We start from the raw sequence: 15,025 nt of genomic DNA, 5'->3' as shown, positions 1-15,025 counted from the left end.
TGCACATGTGATGTAGGTAGTGGGATGAGACAGGAGATAGGAAGTAGACAGGATGGAAAGACCGTAACCTCCTAGTACATTATCCAATGAGGGAAAAGGGGAGGACTGTGGACAGGTTGATGGGTAAAAGGAGCTGTTTTGTGTGTTTGTACTTTGGAGAGATTCTGACAGAGCGGGCTCTCCCCGTCTATTGCAATAAATGAAGGAATCGCCTCACTCTGATGGCAGTCTTGGTTATTTAACTTGAGAAGTATTTTCACAGTTTTTTGCATAACACCCCCATCCCATTCAATGTTAAAATTTAGATTGCAAGCTCCTGGGTTGGGATATACCCTGTGAGTTTAGGCATGCTATTATTTTCTCAGTTGCCTTCTCTGCCCTCCCCACTGCATATTTGTTTGCATGTCTCACTGTTTTTCCTTTCAAGGAACTCAGGGCAGTTGATATAACTCCTCTTCCTCCTCTCAATCTTATCCTCATAGCAACAACCCTGTGAGGTAGGTTGGGACAAGAATGTGAGACTGGCCCATGGTCACTCAGTGAGCTCCATGGCAAAGTGGGGGCTAAAACTTCCTGCACTCTTAACAACTACACCACACTGGCTCTCTAATATTGGCCATGCAGACAAACATCGTCGTCGTCGTCATCATCATCATCATCATCAATAATATTCTTCATTTCAACTATAACAATTGTTCCTTTAAAAATTTAGTTTGAAATGAAACCTACATGATATAGCCAGGATGAAAGCCGTATGAGGCGAGACTGAGGGAACTGGGTCTCTTCAGCCTGGAGAAGAGGAGACTCCGAGGGGATCTGTTGGCAACAAACAAGTATGTGAGGGGGTGTCACACAGAGGTGGGTAGAGACCTGTTCTTCCCTACAGAGGAGGGCAGGATGCGCTCCAATGGAGCAAAGCTCAGGGAACCAAGGTTCAATTTGGATGCCAAGAAGTACTTCCTGACAGTTAGAACCCCAAGGGTATGGAATGGGCTTCCACGGGAGCTGGTTGAGGCCCCATCGGTGAGGGTATTCAAGGATAGACTAGACATGTACATGGTAGGCATGTCGTGAGCAGAGCTGGCTAGAGCTGGGCATCGCTCTGTTTCTATTTAACTACGTGTAAGTAGACAGCATCTACATGGCCACAGGATTTTTTTATCTTTCCACTTACAAGTAAGAAAAATTGTTCCAGCATCATAGCTGGGACTCTGCACCATCTCCCTGCTCAGAGCTGCCATGGAGAGAACCATGCCATCTGCTTCTCCAAGGCTCTAAGTGTGATCTCAGAGGTCTCTTCAGGGCATTCAAAAGGAGTAAGAGAGGAGACCAGCAGTACCAACATATAATATATCTTGGCAGGCCACAGTCTCTTTGCCTCCCTACCTGAAGTGCCACACTCAGAAAGTAAAATTTAATAATCTAACTACTTTGCAGAGCAGGAGAATGGGGCTGACCTAGGCCTTCACATTCCTCCCTTGAATAGGATGACCATAATCCTCTGAAAGATTACAGACAACCTCACTGGATTGAGCTCTTAACAGATCAACAAATTTCAGTAACTCTTATTTTTAGAAATTTAAACAATATAAGGGAAGTACTTCTTTTCTTTAAATTTTTACTAGCACTCCAATAAAAATCTACATAGTATCACATTTAAATCATATTAAGCTTCATATATTTATTTACTAAACAAAGTAAACATATTAGATTAGATCTCTGTATGGGAGCTATGGGCAATTTGTGGCCCTCAGATGTGGTTCTTATCAGCTTTAACCACATGCCAAAAGAAGTGAAAGGCTACAAGTTCGCTAGCCCTGCTGTTAGGGCATCAAAATGTTCTCTGATGCAAACTGAAAATTTTGCTGTGCAAATAACAAATTTGTGCTGAAAAATAAAATCTAATTTATTTTTTTTCTGGAAAGCCCACATTATTGTCTCTGACATATCAAGCTCTGCAATTTGTCCATTTTTAAAATTATGTATTCTCTATGACTTAGCATACTTACTTTCATTTAAAGAAAAATGCTCTGCCCCAAAATTATATGGCTTTACTTTTACAAAGTTCTCCACAGTTAATATTCAAATACTGTGCAAGCTGATTATAATGCGCAAATGTGTATAACAGCAGCATGATGCCCATTTCGAACAGCAAATGCTACTTCTGATGGGTAGAATGGAGAGCAGAGAACCAAGGAGACAAAATCCTGAAAATTGCTCAACTGTTATATTTTTCTATGGAAAATGCTAAAATTTAAAAATGTACTGATGTTTTGTAACATTAATCTACCAACCCAGTGGATACAATGCAAGTTAAATTGAATTTGGGGTCATTATCACAAATGCAGGAGATCTCTTTCATGTACTTTGAATATGCATGTGCATAGCACACATGCTCTTTCTTAGTTGAGAGAAGAAAATAAGAGATCTAGGTGCAATCTAAAGAGGATGCTCGCAGCCCTCTGTCCTTCAGGATTATGGGCATCCTGTGCAGGGTGAGAGGAGCACAGGACTAAGATCACCACTATTTGGTGTCCCTGATTTAAGGTTCCCCATCATTCTTATGATTTATTTTTGGGTAGCAAATTTATGTTTCCTTAGCCCTTGCAGTTAGCCATGTAGCCTTTTATTTGAGATTATATTAATAACTGCCCTGTGATTAATTTATAGACTATACCACAGTAATCTAATTTAGCACACAATCATTTCATCCTTTTTTAGATATAACCAGTTCTGATTTTTGGGTCTGCATGATCCTGTTAACATTTGAAGTCTTTAATAGAACTATGTAATGAGCAATTTTATACCTACCGTATTTTTCGCTCTATAAGACGCACTTTTCCCCCCCTCAAGAGTAAGGGGAAATGTCTGTGCATCTTATAGAGCGAATGTGTGTGTGCCCGACACCCGGGACGCTGCCAGCCCACCTGCACCACGTGGCACCACCTGGCTGGCACGCGCTTGGCGCGCACTGCTCCGCCCCCCCCCCCCGGCGCAGGTGAGAGCTGTGCCGCTCAGGGGGAGCAGTGAGGAGGAGGAGGAGCCGCGGGCTTTAACCCACCGGCCGCACGGAGAGACGGACTGCTCACCCCCACCGCCCGGGAAGACCTGCCGCTGCGCTACCCAGAAGACCACCGCCGGCATGCTGCCGGCCCGGCTGCACCACACCTGGCCAGCACACACTCGGCGCGCCCTGCTCCTCCCCCCTCGTCCGGCGCAGGTGAGAGCTGTTAATCACAGGTCGGTGTGTGTTTTCAAATGGCAACCCATCTTTTAATGAAGCCCATGGGGAAGTGATGGGTAATGTGCCTGTGATTATCAGGAAGTTTTCCATGGATCCCTCCTCTAAAAACTAGATGCGTCTTATGGTCAGGCGCATCTTATAGAGCGAAAAATACAGTATATATTTACTGTGGACTGAGAACTACCAGAAGTACAGGCAGGGTTTCGAAGAGGCAGAGGAACTAGAGGTTAAATTGCCACCATACACTGGATCATGGAGAAAGCTAGGGAGTTCCAGAAAAACATCTACTTCTGCTTCATTGACTATGCTAAAGCCTTTGATTGTGTAGATCACAACAAATTGTGGCAAGTTCTTAAAGAAATGGGAGTACCAGACCACTTAATTTGTCTCTTGAGAAACCTATATGCAGGTCAAGAAGCAACAGTGAGAACTGGACATGGAACCACTGATTTGTTCAAAATTGAGAAAGGAGTTCGGCAAGGCTGCATACTGTCACCCTGCCTATTTCACTTATATGCAGAGCACTTCATGAGGAAGGCAGGGCTAGATGAATCACAAGGTGGAATTAAGAGTGCCGGGAGAAATATCCACAACCTCAGATATGCAGATGCTACCACTCCAATGGCAGAAAGAGGAACTAAAGAGCCTCTTGAGGTGGGTAGAGAGTGCAAAAGTTGGCTTGAAACTCAACATTGAGAAAGCTAAGATCATGGCATCCAGTCCTATCACTTCCTGGCAAATAGATGGGAAGAAATGGAGGTAGTGACAGATTTTATTTTCCTGGGATCCAACATCACTGCAGACAGGGACTGCAGCCAAGAAATTAAAAGACGCTTGCTCTTTGGGAGGAAAACTATGGCAAATCTAGACAGCATACTAAAAAGCAGAGACATCACCCTGCCAACAAAAGTGTGTATAATCAAGGCTATGGTTTTCCCAGTTGCAATGCATGGCTGTGAAAGTTGGACCATAAGGAAGGCTGAGTACCAAACAATTGAGGCCTTTGAATTGTGGAGCTGGAGAAGACTCCTGCTAGTCCAATGGACCGCAAGGCGATCGAACCGGTCAGTCCTAGAGGAGATCAACCCTGACTGCTCCTTAGAAGGCCACATGCTGAAGATGAAACTCAAATACTTTGGCCATCTAATGAGAAGGATGGACTCACTGAAGAAGACCCTAATGCTGGGAACAATTGAAGGCAAAAGAAGAAGGGAACGGCAGAGGATGAGGTGGCTGGATGGAGTCACTGAAGCAGTTGGTGTGAGCTTAAGTGGACTCTGGGGGATGGTGGAGGACAGGAAGGCCTGGAGGAATGTTGTCCATGGGGTCGTGATGGGTCGGACATGACTATGCAACTAACAACATTTACTAAGACAGCCAAGGTATTTCACCTGAGTTGAACACACGGCTGAAAATATAAAGTCTATGGTTCATCGCATTTTATAGGCAAAACAAAAGCATAGCTGAAGAGATTCTATCTGTGACTTTTCAGATGTATGGATGCCATTTTCAATCCAGTATTCAGCAGCCTGCTGGATGTACATGTGGAAAATCCCTTTGAGGAAATTTCTTCGTTCACTTCAGTGAAAGTTCGGAACTTGGTCCAACTAAAATCAAAATTTTTGTTACGTTGCTTTAGGTGAAATAATTTATTGAAATTATTCTAATTGCAGTGGTACCTCACAAATGCTTTATTGGCTGGATTGTACTTGGCATGAAGTGGGGCATGCCCTGTGTGCACCTCAGGGTACATAGCAGGCCAACGCTTCACTTATCATGACAAATGAAGCCCTGTGACTGGAAGAGCCAACTGGAAAATGTTCTGGAGCAGGGAATGATGGATGGAGAAAGATCGCTTATTACTCTGCCTCTTAGCCTAAATTATTGGATACATTTGTTATGAAAATAAAAATGAAGAGAAATTATTATTTTCCATACTGACCCCCTTAAACACTGCAGAAAATGGTATCTTGAACAAAATTAACACAAGCCCAAATATCACTTGCCCCACTGAGTCAAGCTTTACAACTGTTTCATAATGCATACAACATCAGCCTTATGTGAGACAACGAATCAGTTTGCACACAGTGGCTGTATTCACACATAACAAGAAGCCATAGCAGGAAGGGCTTGTTGCTATGTATAAATACAGGAAGCATAGTGAAACATGGCATGTGTGCTTACTGTGAATCCCCAGAGAATCCGCAGTTTCTTCTAAAGTTTTCACATTTCAGCATTGCTTCTCATTATGTGTGAAGCCAGTTACAACATTTTCCAGTTTCCCCGTTTCTGCCACAGCAGCTCCAACCACTATTTTCTGCTGCCCTGTTTGCCTACCAACAGCTGAGTAGCCAGCAGACAGGAGGGGTGCTGACTAGCTGTCTCCACATGCCTTTTCCTCCCTTCCAGAATGTACTCCCTGAGGCCCACTAACTTGCCCATCTCACACTTCCCTGCCAGATCACCCACCACCTGGCCAGATTGCCCACCAACTTGTCAACCCTTCATTATGCCAGCTTGTCCACTTCACACATCAGACCCACAATGTTGCCTCGTGAGGGTCTATCTCTTGTGCAAACTCTTACACTCTGTGTCCATGTCTCCACCCCTCCTGCATATTCTCACATGCTGTCCCCATGCCCCTGCTTCTTGCAGGAGAGGTGGGGACATGGGACCTTGCATGAGCATCACACGAGGCCACACTGCATCACTACCATGCAAGGCATGCATCCCAGCAACCTGGCCAGGAAATGGGCAAGACGGGCGATCCAGCAAGGCAGGCATAGCAAGGCAAGCTTGGTGGCAAGTGGCAAAGAGGTGTGGGGCAGAGCAGAGGGGGGCAAAGCAGCAGAGAGAGAAGGGTTGAGGGTCAGAACAGCGGGAATTACAGTGGTGAGGTGGCCATCATCAGGGAGCATGCACCAAGAGGGAGGACAAGGGGCACCTCTAGCAGCAGCAACCACAAAGGCAGGTGTGCATGGTGCCCCTGCCTGGATGCTGCTCTGCTGCTCCTATGAAGCCATTGTCCTCCTTGAATGAGCAGATACGGGCTTTGCAGAGCAGCAGAAAAAAAGCAGTGAATCAATGAGAACAGGCCTGGGGGATTGTGCAAGCCAGTGAGGGAGAGGTGGGTGACACAGGCAGGAGTGCTCCATGTTGAGATTGGTTCCCAGCCACAGGGGGTGCTGGGATACATGCTACCATTTAGAGGGAAGATTAAGTCACACTGAAACTACTCATGAGGAGTTACCTTGCAAATGTGTGAACACAGTACACAAGGTAAGAAAGGTTACTTTGTGGTTTTCCTTAGCATTATGTGTGAATAGCCCTAGTGTTAAACCATATTTTAACATTCTGGGGAAGAACTGCAGCAAGCCTGAATCATGCACTGCTCCCCTTACCTCTCCTGGCATAGCTTTGCGATCAGAAGCTTCCCCTTGTATTCTTAATTGTAGATTATTGATATCTCTGAACACTAAGTTAGCGAAAACAAGCCAGCTTCATAAACAATCCATGGATAAAGCAAACATAGATAAAGCAAGGCATACCAGAGGAAAAGTTCATTAGTCTAAAACAGAGGTAAAAGCTTCCAAACTCCTGTCTGAGACCTTGCTAGGTGGGGTGAGCAGTACAAAAACCAAGACTTGCTACAGCTTGTCCTCATATGTGCAAACACAGCTTTTATTACTACATATTATTTCTGAGCCAAGAGGATATTAATCATGAAGTAAATATTGCAAATTTTTCCACTTCCCCCAAAACTGAAATTCCCTAAAGAGTCCATGAATGAGATGTTGGAAAGAAGACAAGGGAAGATAAAAGCATTCTGGGAAAAGGAGGAGGACCAATGTCACAGAAGCAAAACTCCTTGGGGAAACCAGCAAGGAGAGATGCTGATAGAGCAAAGAGAGTGTGTGAAGTTTGGAGCAAGGCATAAATGGTAAGAGAAATGCAGCTGGAGAAAAATGTGATTTCTCCAACAAAAGCAAGGGAAGGGGAAAAAGAGCAATGATCAAAGGGAGGAACAGAAAAGGAAAAGGTTCTTGTTTGTGAGGGGAGCCAGGAGCTATGACAAGAATGTTCAGGCCTCAGAGGGGCAATGCACCCTCACAGAAAGAAAGATGTGGAAAACAATACTTGGGAACAATGAGATAAGTGGCCTGATTACAGTCCCTGGAAAGGAGGCTAGAGGAGCACATGGTTTGTACCAGAGGGAAGCAGGATTGGGCAAATGCTGCAGCAATGTCTGGTAAGAGGCCTATAAGACACAATGTCTTCATGAGAAAAGCACATGCTGTTCATTTGTTCTGTTTCATTTTATTAATATTTTAATATATTGCTTTTAACTTGTGATTGTGAGCTACCATTGGAAGGGACGTGAGAAACCTCCAACTTCAACTGCTTGGTGCCACATAAAATGCCATGTCCCTTATTCCTCTTTTTATGACAAAGCTTTTGGAGGGGAGATGCTTGGCATGCTCACTTCATGCTAGATTCCCAGAGAATCTGGAAGTAACACCGGTGTGTCAAGCTGGAAGCATACCATAAAGAGAGGTTTTGTGTGAGTAGAGACACACCAATTTCTCTACAACTCTTATCTCTGTGATGAAGGATCACTACCACAATGCACAGTGCTTCCAAGCATATCATACCAGAATGAGGGATAGTCCTACTGCTCCTGATATTCTCAGAAGCTCCAAAGATCTCATTCTTAAATAAGGCTAGCATTCCTATTTCATGTCAGGCCAGAAATGAAAATGAAACAGAAAGGCCATGCTACTTCTGGTCTTTCTAGGCTTCTTGAACAAAGTATTCAAGACTCCTTCTTCAAGAGAATATGAGAGGTGTCATGTAAACCAGGTGAGCACTAGTGGGGACAGATATAGATGAAATGCAGAACTGGAAGGAATAGAAGAATGAGGTGCAGGGAAGAGTAAAGCCATCTAGGACACGAAAGAAAGAGCCTCCATCTGTTGCCAGTTACAAGGGGCTGTAAATAGGTTTCCTTTTTAAGAAATTTGTGTATTACCTTTTGTTAAAAAACAACAGTTTCCAGGGCAGTTCACTTAAAAGCAGTAGTAAACATATTAGATACATATATATTGTCCAACATCCCTACACAATTCCTCAGTTGGCCCGTGGGAACAAAGGAAGATAGAAATGCTATGAAAAAACTGAAGGAAGAATGGACTAGAGATGGATGCAAGCAATACCAGGAAGATGGAACATGAGCCAACAAGCTGTGAAGAAAGTAAAGTTACTGGTAAAAGTAACTACTAAAACAGGGATTGAGGGAAGCAAGAGGGAATTGCTCTTCTACAAGGTACATTAGGGGATTCATGGAGAAAAAACATTAGGGGTTGCTGGAAGAAAGAACATGCTGGAAAGTTATAAGGAGTTAAGAGGAAGACTGATTCACATGATCAAAGCAAGCCATTTGGGCTTGTGATGTGCCATGGTGCATGCCAAACATAATCTGCATAATCTTCACCTCACCATGTTCTACCCAAACCTAGGTGGCATGGCTTGTTGGAAGATTAAGCAAGCCTCAAATAATTTCAGAACAGCTCATAGGTTAACTGAGGGTTGTTTAACCCTCCAACAAGCTATGCTGCCACAACCTGGTGGTAATAATGCAAATTGTGCCTCAAAAAAGCCATAGTGGTTTGCTTTGATTTGACTTCAGTCTTGTACAGTCTGCTTTAAACAATGCAAGACTACAATTTGCACAGTTCAATGAAGTGTTTTCCATATACAGAGCAAGTAAGGAATATTCAGGATTCCTTACCCTAAAGATAATAAAGCTATGTTAAAGTAGCTGATGGCCCTTGCTGGATCACATGAAGGACTGTTTTAGTCCAGCAGGAACTAACTAGGTGGTCCAGTAGAAATTGATTAGTGATATATTAGCAGAATACAGTTACTTTTCTCTCAACCCCAGTGAAATCAATGGATGAAATAAGAAAACCAACAGAGACTAAAGGAAAAGCTATGCACTGTCCCTGAAGCTGTTGAATTGCAATGATGGGTACTTGCTCATAGAAGGGGATGATGGGAAGGGAAGAAGCAACAATGGGTTGGGGGGACAAAGGAAGTAACAGAATGGCAGGGGATGGGCAACGTTAGGGAAAATTCTGTAACCCTAAGCAACTTATTATTCTGAAACGGTTTTAAGAACATCAAACATTTGATGCCATGAATGAAAACATTCCCCCTGGAATCAATGTAATTTTACAAGATTCGTGGTTCGCTAGTTCTAACTTCATGCACCCATATATCTGTAGAACTTAATAGTTACGTATCAAAGCTCCGACCAGACAAAGAAGTTGAGAAAAGTCAAAGAGTGGGGAAACGTATGATAAACAATGAATGAATGAAACCTTAAATAGGGGAAGGCTGGGAAGGCATCGTTATCCCCCAGCTTGTGCGATCAGCAAAAGGATGGCCAGCGGTGCGGCGGAATGAGGAATCCTAGAGGGAGGGGCCATTCGGGCCTGAGGGGGCGAGAGAGAAAAGGATACTGAGGCGGGGGGGAGGCGAGAGACGCGCGCCTTTCTCTTACCCTCAACGCCGAGCCGCAGGTGAGGCTCCGGCCGTGGGGAAATAACGGCGCGCCCACCACTCCGACCCGCACACGCTGCTCCTCCTTCGGTCACCCTCCCCGTCCACGGATCCCACGCACCCAGACTCATTCATTTACCCACGCGCGTGCGCGATCGACATCCCTCCCCCTACATGCACCCGTTCTCTTACCGTGCCGGTCCCCGCCAGCCGGGCGGCCCGTGAGCTCTATAGCGGGAGGGGGGAAACAAAGGAGGAGGAGCCGCCGCCGTGCGTGCGAGAGATGCTCTCGCTCCCCCTCCGCTGCGCGTGTTCGCGGGAGGCAGCGTTACAGAACGCGCGCGTGCGCGCTGCTAACAAGCTAGACGGGTTTTCTCTTTCTCTCTCCGATGCGCGCGCGTTCCCAACTGTCTAGACGCGGCGAGAGGGCGCTCGCGCACGGGCACGCCTAAACCGGCCTACCTTTTCCACCAATAGAAGGGCCTCTCTCGAGTAGCAGCGCTATCCTCTTTCCCTAGGAAGTCAATCAGAGAAAAAAAGGGTGTGGGAAAGCACTTGGGGATTTACGCTTTCAGTTAACAACCAATAGTGAGCCACCTCACATCTCTATTCCCCGCCTTCCGCTATTTACAGCCAATGCGTTTTGCGCTCTCTCTAAATGACACGATCTGATTTGTTAAAAACCTTGTCCCAAAGCTCTTATTAAGAAGCTTCACTTCAATCTAAATACTTTTGGAAGGCGGACCTTATTTTCGCGACAAAGCCCCGCCTCTTTCCTTAGCTTCAGCCAATGAAGCAGAAAGAGGGTTTGTGCTTTTTTTGGAGGGGGGGAGGGTTGACAAGGCGAGGGGACGCGCTTTGCCACAATGAGTCGTGCTCTGGGTGCTCCTCGCCATCCCTCCTCCTCTCTCCAGCGTGCATAGAAGCTGGCAGTGGCTGCCGGTGCGCACGCGCAATGTTAGTACCACTGCGGCTGAGGGGATTATTGGGGGAGGGGACTTTGCAAAGCAGGCGATGAATAATGGGGCGCTGAGTGGGGGAGGGGAGGTCACGAGAGGAAGCCGCTTTTCCGTGTTTCTGCCTTCCACTTTCTGAGTACCCCTTTGATCGGCAAGGTCATATGAACCTGTCAAAGGACGTGTGCGTTACAAGAGGTGGCACATACATGTGTGCCATTGCACATTAAAGCTGCCTCTCATGTGATGAAGGTTTTCTGATCCACATATAATAATTTTCAAACGATCTAGCTCTGCAAAAATAAAATGTGAGTGAGACACATGTATTCAGAAACATGCATGGTGCTAGCATCAGGAGTAGGCATTGGGCCTACATGCAACCTGACAAGGCCCATATGTTTGCAAAGGCCATCTACCAATGGCAAAATCTCCCTGCACCTGCAGCTGCCTTCTCTTGAACATGCAAGATGTTTCTGGAGGAAGCTGGGTTGCACCAAAAGGCTCCTGAAGTGAGTAAGTGAATAACTGGGACAGAAATGAGGAGGAGGTGAACCTAATGTCACCACTGAAGGGGCTCCAAAAACCTGGTGTTGGCACAGGCTGTGGGGATTATAGATTCATTCATATTTGACATTCTTTCTGACTGGCAATTATGGGAGATGTGGTGTGGCTCCAAGTTTTTATTTTGCTCCCTTAGGTTTGCTGCAGGGCACTCCAAATTTGATCAAAGCAGCACTGGATAGGGAAGGGGTGCTTAAAATTCATGGAATTTCACCCCCCCCCCTTACCGTTTCCTGCTGATTTTTCTCCGATCTAGCTTAAAAAGGACAATTTTTAGCAGACAAATGAGAAAGGACCCTTTTAGCAGAAAGGACCCTTCTAAGTCCTTTCCTCACTATCAATTTGCTAATAAAAACCAGAGCTCCATTAGGTTTAACAATTTGGGGGATATATCATCTAGTTTGCCCTAGAAGTTATAAACTTATCTGTAGGCCATTTATGACTGCAGGTAGGAACGAACAAAGCTAAATGCTCCTCAGAACAGCCAATGTGATACAGTGGCTAAGAGTACAGCTCTGAGAGTCAGGCCATCTGGGTTCTAGTCCCAGCTCATGGAACGAACTGGGTGACTTTGGGCTAGTTGCAGACTCTTAGCCCAACCTACCTCACAGGGTCATTGTTGTGGGGATAAAATGGAGAGCAGGAGAATGATGTAAGCCTCCTTGAGTTCTTACAAAAGGAGGAGGAGGAGAAAAGAAAGAAAGAAAAAGGAATAGAAAGCAGATAAATAAATAAATAAATAAATAAATAAGTTGCCACTCATAAGAACCTGGAATGCTCAGCAAATATTCTTCTGAGCACTCATTTTATTTATCTATACCAGGAGAAGTGGGATCATGGCTGCTACTCTTGCCTTCTGTGAGACCTTGGCATAATTTCTGAAGGCATTTATGTACATTCCATCCAAATGTGCAATCTGTCCATGCATTTGGGAAGTTTTGACATAGCAAGGGTCTCTGATCACATAAACAGAGATATTGCATGGACTATGTGTAGATGCATAAGCTTTAAAAATATTAACACAAGTGGGAAGCAAGGATAACAGTCCCCACAGTGTGTGTATGTCAAGGGAAAGAATTCTGGACTAATTAACAGTATGTTAACATTCTGTGAAAGCCAATTGCTTTGTATATAAATGAACATGTAAGCCCCTACCTGCACTATGAAGAAATGCAGACCCGGCTCAGGTTTACCAAAACAGGGAGAACTAGGCTAGACAACCAGAAGTAAGTATAGCTCTCACATGTTTACACAGGGAGAAATAACAAATACACCCATATTTGCTGCAGTGTAATTTGTGAAATGGCACTTAAACAAAGGTATGCGGTGGAGCATATACTGTACAGCTAGAATGCAGGTACTGCTGTGTAATGTACGCAAAGTTAGCCCCAAAATATAATCTTGTTTGTTGCTTGTGGGTGAAAATACAGTATCATTCTAGAGGCCCTAGTAGAGCTCAGAGTTCCAGCTTTGATCTCAGACAAATGCTCCAACATAGGATGCCAACTAGGATGCCAACCTAGGAATGTCTTCCCTCTCATTGCATCTGACACAGATCTTTCCACTCCAGCTGCAGTTCTGAGGTCAGAAGACTGACCAACAGTAGGGCTGCTTTCCATGGTGAAGGCTAGAGAGAAGTGATGCTCTCCTGAGGTACAATGGTGCTTCAGCCTCTCCTCCTTGTGATCAGGGACAGAAGATTTAGGATGCAATCCTATGGCCTCCTAATATTGCCTGGGGAGGCACAGGATTTTTTTGGAGCCAGGTCTCCAAAGGCTGAGCCCCTTCCCCATCCTCTTTGCAGTCCCACAGAAAGAACTGTACTGGCATCTCTAAGAACTGCTGGGCCCTCAGGACAAAAAGGGACATGACAAGAGGACAAAAAAGAGAGGAAGCTGAGGCCATTGCATTGGTTTTGAGCAATGCCCGGCCTCTTTCCTTCCCCAACTGTGGTGCTAATTCTAGAGGTCTGAACTCATGGAATGAGGTGCAGCCATGGTGAAGATTGTTGCCATGCATCTCAATACATGCCTTGGATACACATTAAGCCTCTAAGCTTGGAGGTGTACATGCATCAAGGGGGAGCGCATTGGACTGAACCCTTAGTGGGTTAAAATTGGGTAAGTCTTTAGCAGACTGGGAGAAGCATGGAAGTGACCTTTGCTTCCATAGTCTTCTCATCCACAATAGGAGGCCCATAATCCTCCAAGTTCCAGCAGCCAAATTGCATTGCACTGGTACTATACTTTATGTTTTAAGTTTTGTTTTGTGCATTACACAGGAGGCTTTGGCTTTGTGTGATATAGAATTGAATATTATAACATTTAAACATAAAATAATGTCTAAGCCTGGCTCTTATCCTGTGGATTGGCAAAATAACTTTTTACCATTAGCAGAAATAGTGACTGTAACATGTCAGGCTGCAGATAAGTAAGTTTGCATGTTTGATTGCTTCTCTGCTGGAAAAAGAAAAGGAAAAGACAGACTGCCTGCACATGGCCTAGATTTCTTCCTGGCATCATATTCTTCTACGTGCAGGGAGTTTTTCTTCTTATGAGAAAATCGTTCAAATTAATTTACAACCTGAAATGGTGCAATTGATGAAAAATTGTTCTGCTTAATTCTGCTAAGTATGTAAGATTCTAGCAGGAATGACCTAGTGGATAAAGTGGCAGTTACAGGAACTCTTGGATTAAGTGACCATGCCATATTTAAATCCTTGATTCTAAAGGAAGCAAAAGCCAAGTGTAGCCAAAGGTGTACCCTACATTTTATGAAAGTTAATTTTAATAAAGCTGCAACAATGATAAGTAAGGTCCCACAAACAACTCTAATGAGAAAAGGAGTCTACGATAAGTGGGAATTTTTAAAAAAGGAAATTATAAGGGTGCAATTACAAACAACTCCAACAAGAAAAAGACAAGTGAGAAAGCCAATGTGACTTCACAAAAAGCTTAGAGATTACCTGAAAAGAAAAAAAAGGACAAGTATAGGAGGTGGAAGGAAAACCAGACTACAGCTTTCCCATGTTAGAGGCATTCAAGATGCAGCTGGATAGCCTGCTAGGGATGCTTTAACCTGGAGACCTGCATTGAGCTCGGGGCTGGAACTAATGCCCTTCTTGGTCCCATCCAGCTATACTATTCTATGATTTAATGACTGATCTTTATCCTACTACAGAATGACCTTTTGTCTTTAGGACATCAAGGTTACGAACCACCCTAAATTTGTAATACCCGAATTAGCATTTTTAACATAACTTCAGAGGGAAATCTGAAATATGTGCATATGGGAAGCTCTGCATACAGTACCATTACTAGGTGTTAATTTCATTTATTGTATTTCTGTACAGTTTGTTGTCAAAGAACCTTAGGATGTATGGTTCTTTTCTCTGTCTTACATTTTTAACAGCTCCATGAGGTTGAGAGTTTTAACTGCTGTGAGTTCCATGAGCTTCATGGCTGTGTGGAAAGCTGAAACTGGGTCTCCTTAGTCCTAGTCTAATACTTTAATCATTACACTATGTTGGTTCTTACTTTATAAAGTTCTTTAATTTGAATAGCAAGAGCGCTTACCAAATTAGATGTTAATTTCAGACTGAGTGGATGAAATGATGGACTTGGGGATGTATACCTGATATGAATGGCATAGTTAATGTCCTTCCTCTTTACCAGTTTAATAATTTCTGTTGCGTTCTCTGAAG

The 15,025-nt window shown here is 44.3% G+C and overlaps 1 protein-coding gene across 8 annotated transcripts in view; it reads right to left on the bottom strand.

The window, feature by feature from the left end:
* SMARCA4 (SWI/SNF related, matrix associated, actin dependent regulator of chromatin, subfamily a, member 4) overlaps positions 1–785 on the bottom strand; it is a 115,374-nt gene extending 114,589 nt beyond the window's left edge. For all 8 annotated transcript variants that reach the window (XM_044443644.1, XM_044443643.1, XM_044443646.1 and 5 more), the window contains exon 1: positions 730–785. The gene's annotated coding sequence lies outside the window, so the exon portion shown is untranslated. The remainder of the gene's footprint in view (positions 1–729) is intronic.
* Positions 786–15,025: the final 14,240 nt, after the last annotated feature.

Source organism: Varanus komodoensis, unplaced genomic scaffold, assembly GCF_004798865.1.
Source record: "Varanus komodoensis strain SLA01 unplaced genomic scaffold, ASM479886v1 scaffold42, whole genome shotgun sequence".
Classification (NCBI taxonomy): Eukaryota; Metazoa; Chordata; class Lepidosauria; order Squamata; family Varanidae; genus Varanus; species Varanus komodoensis.
The sequence above is the reverse complement of the archived record's forward strand: the minus strand, read 5'-3'. Positions and strand labels throughout refer to the sequence as shown.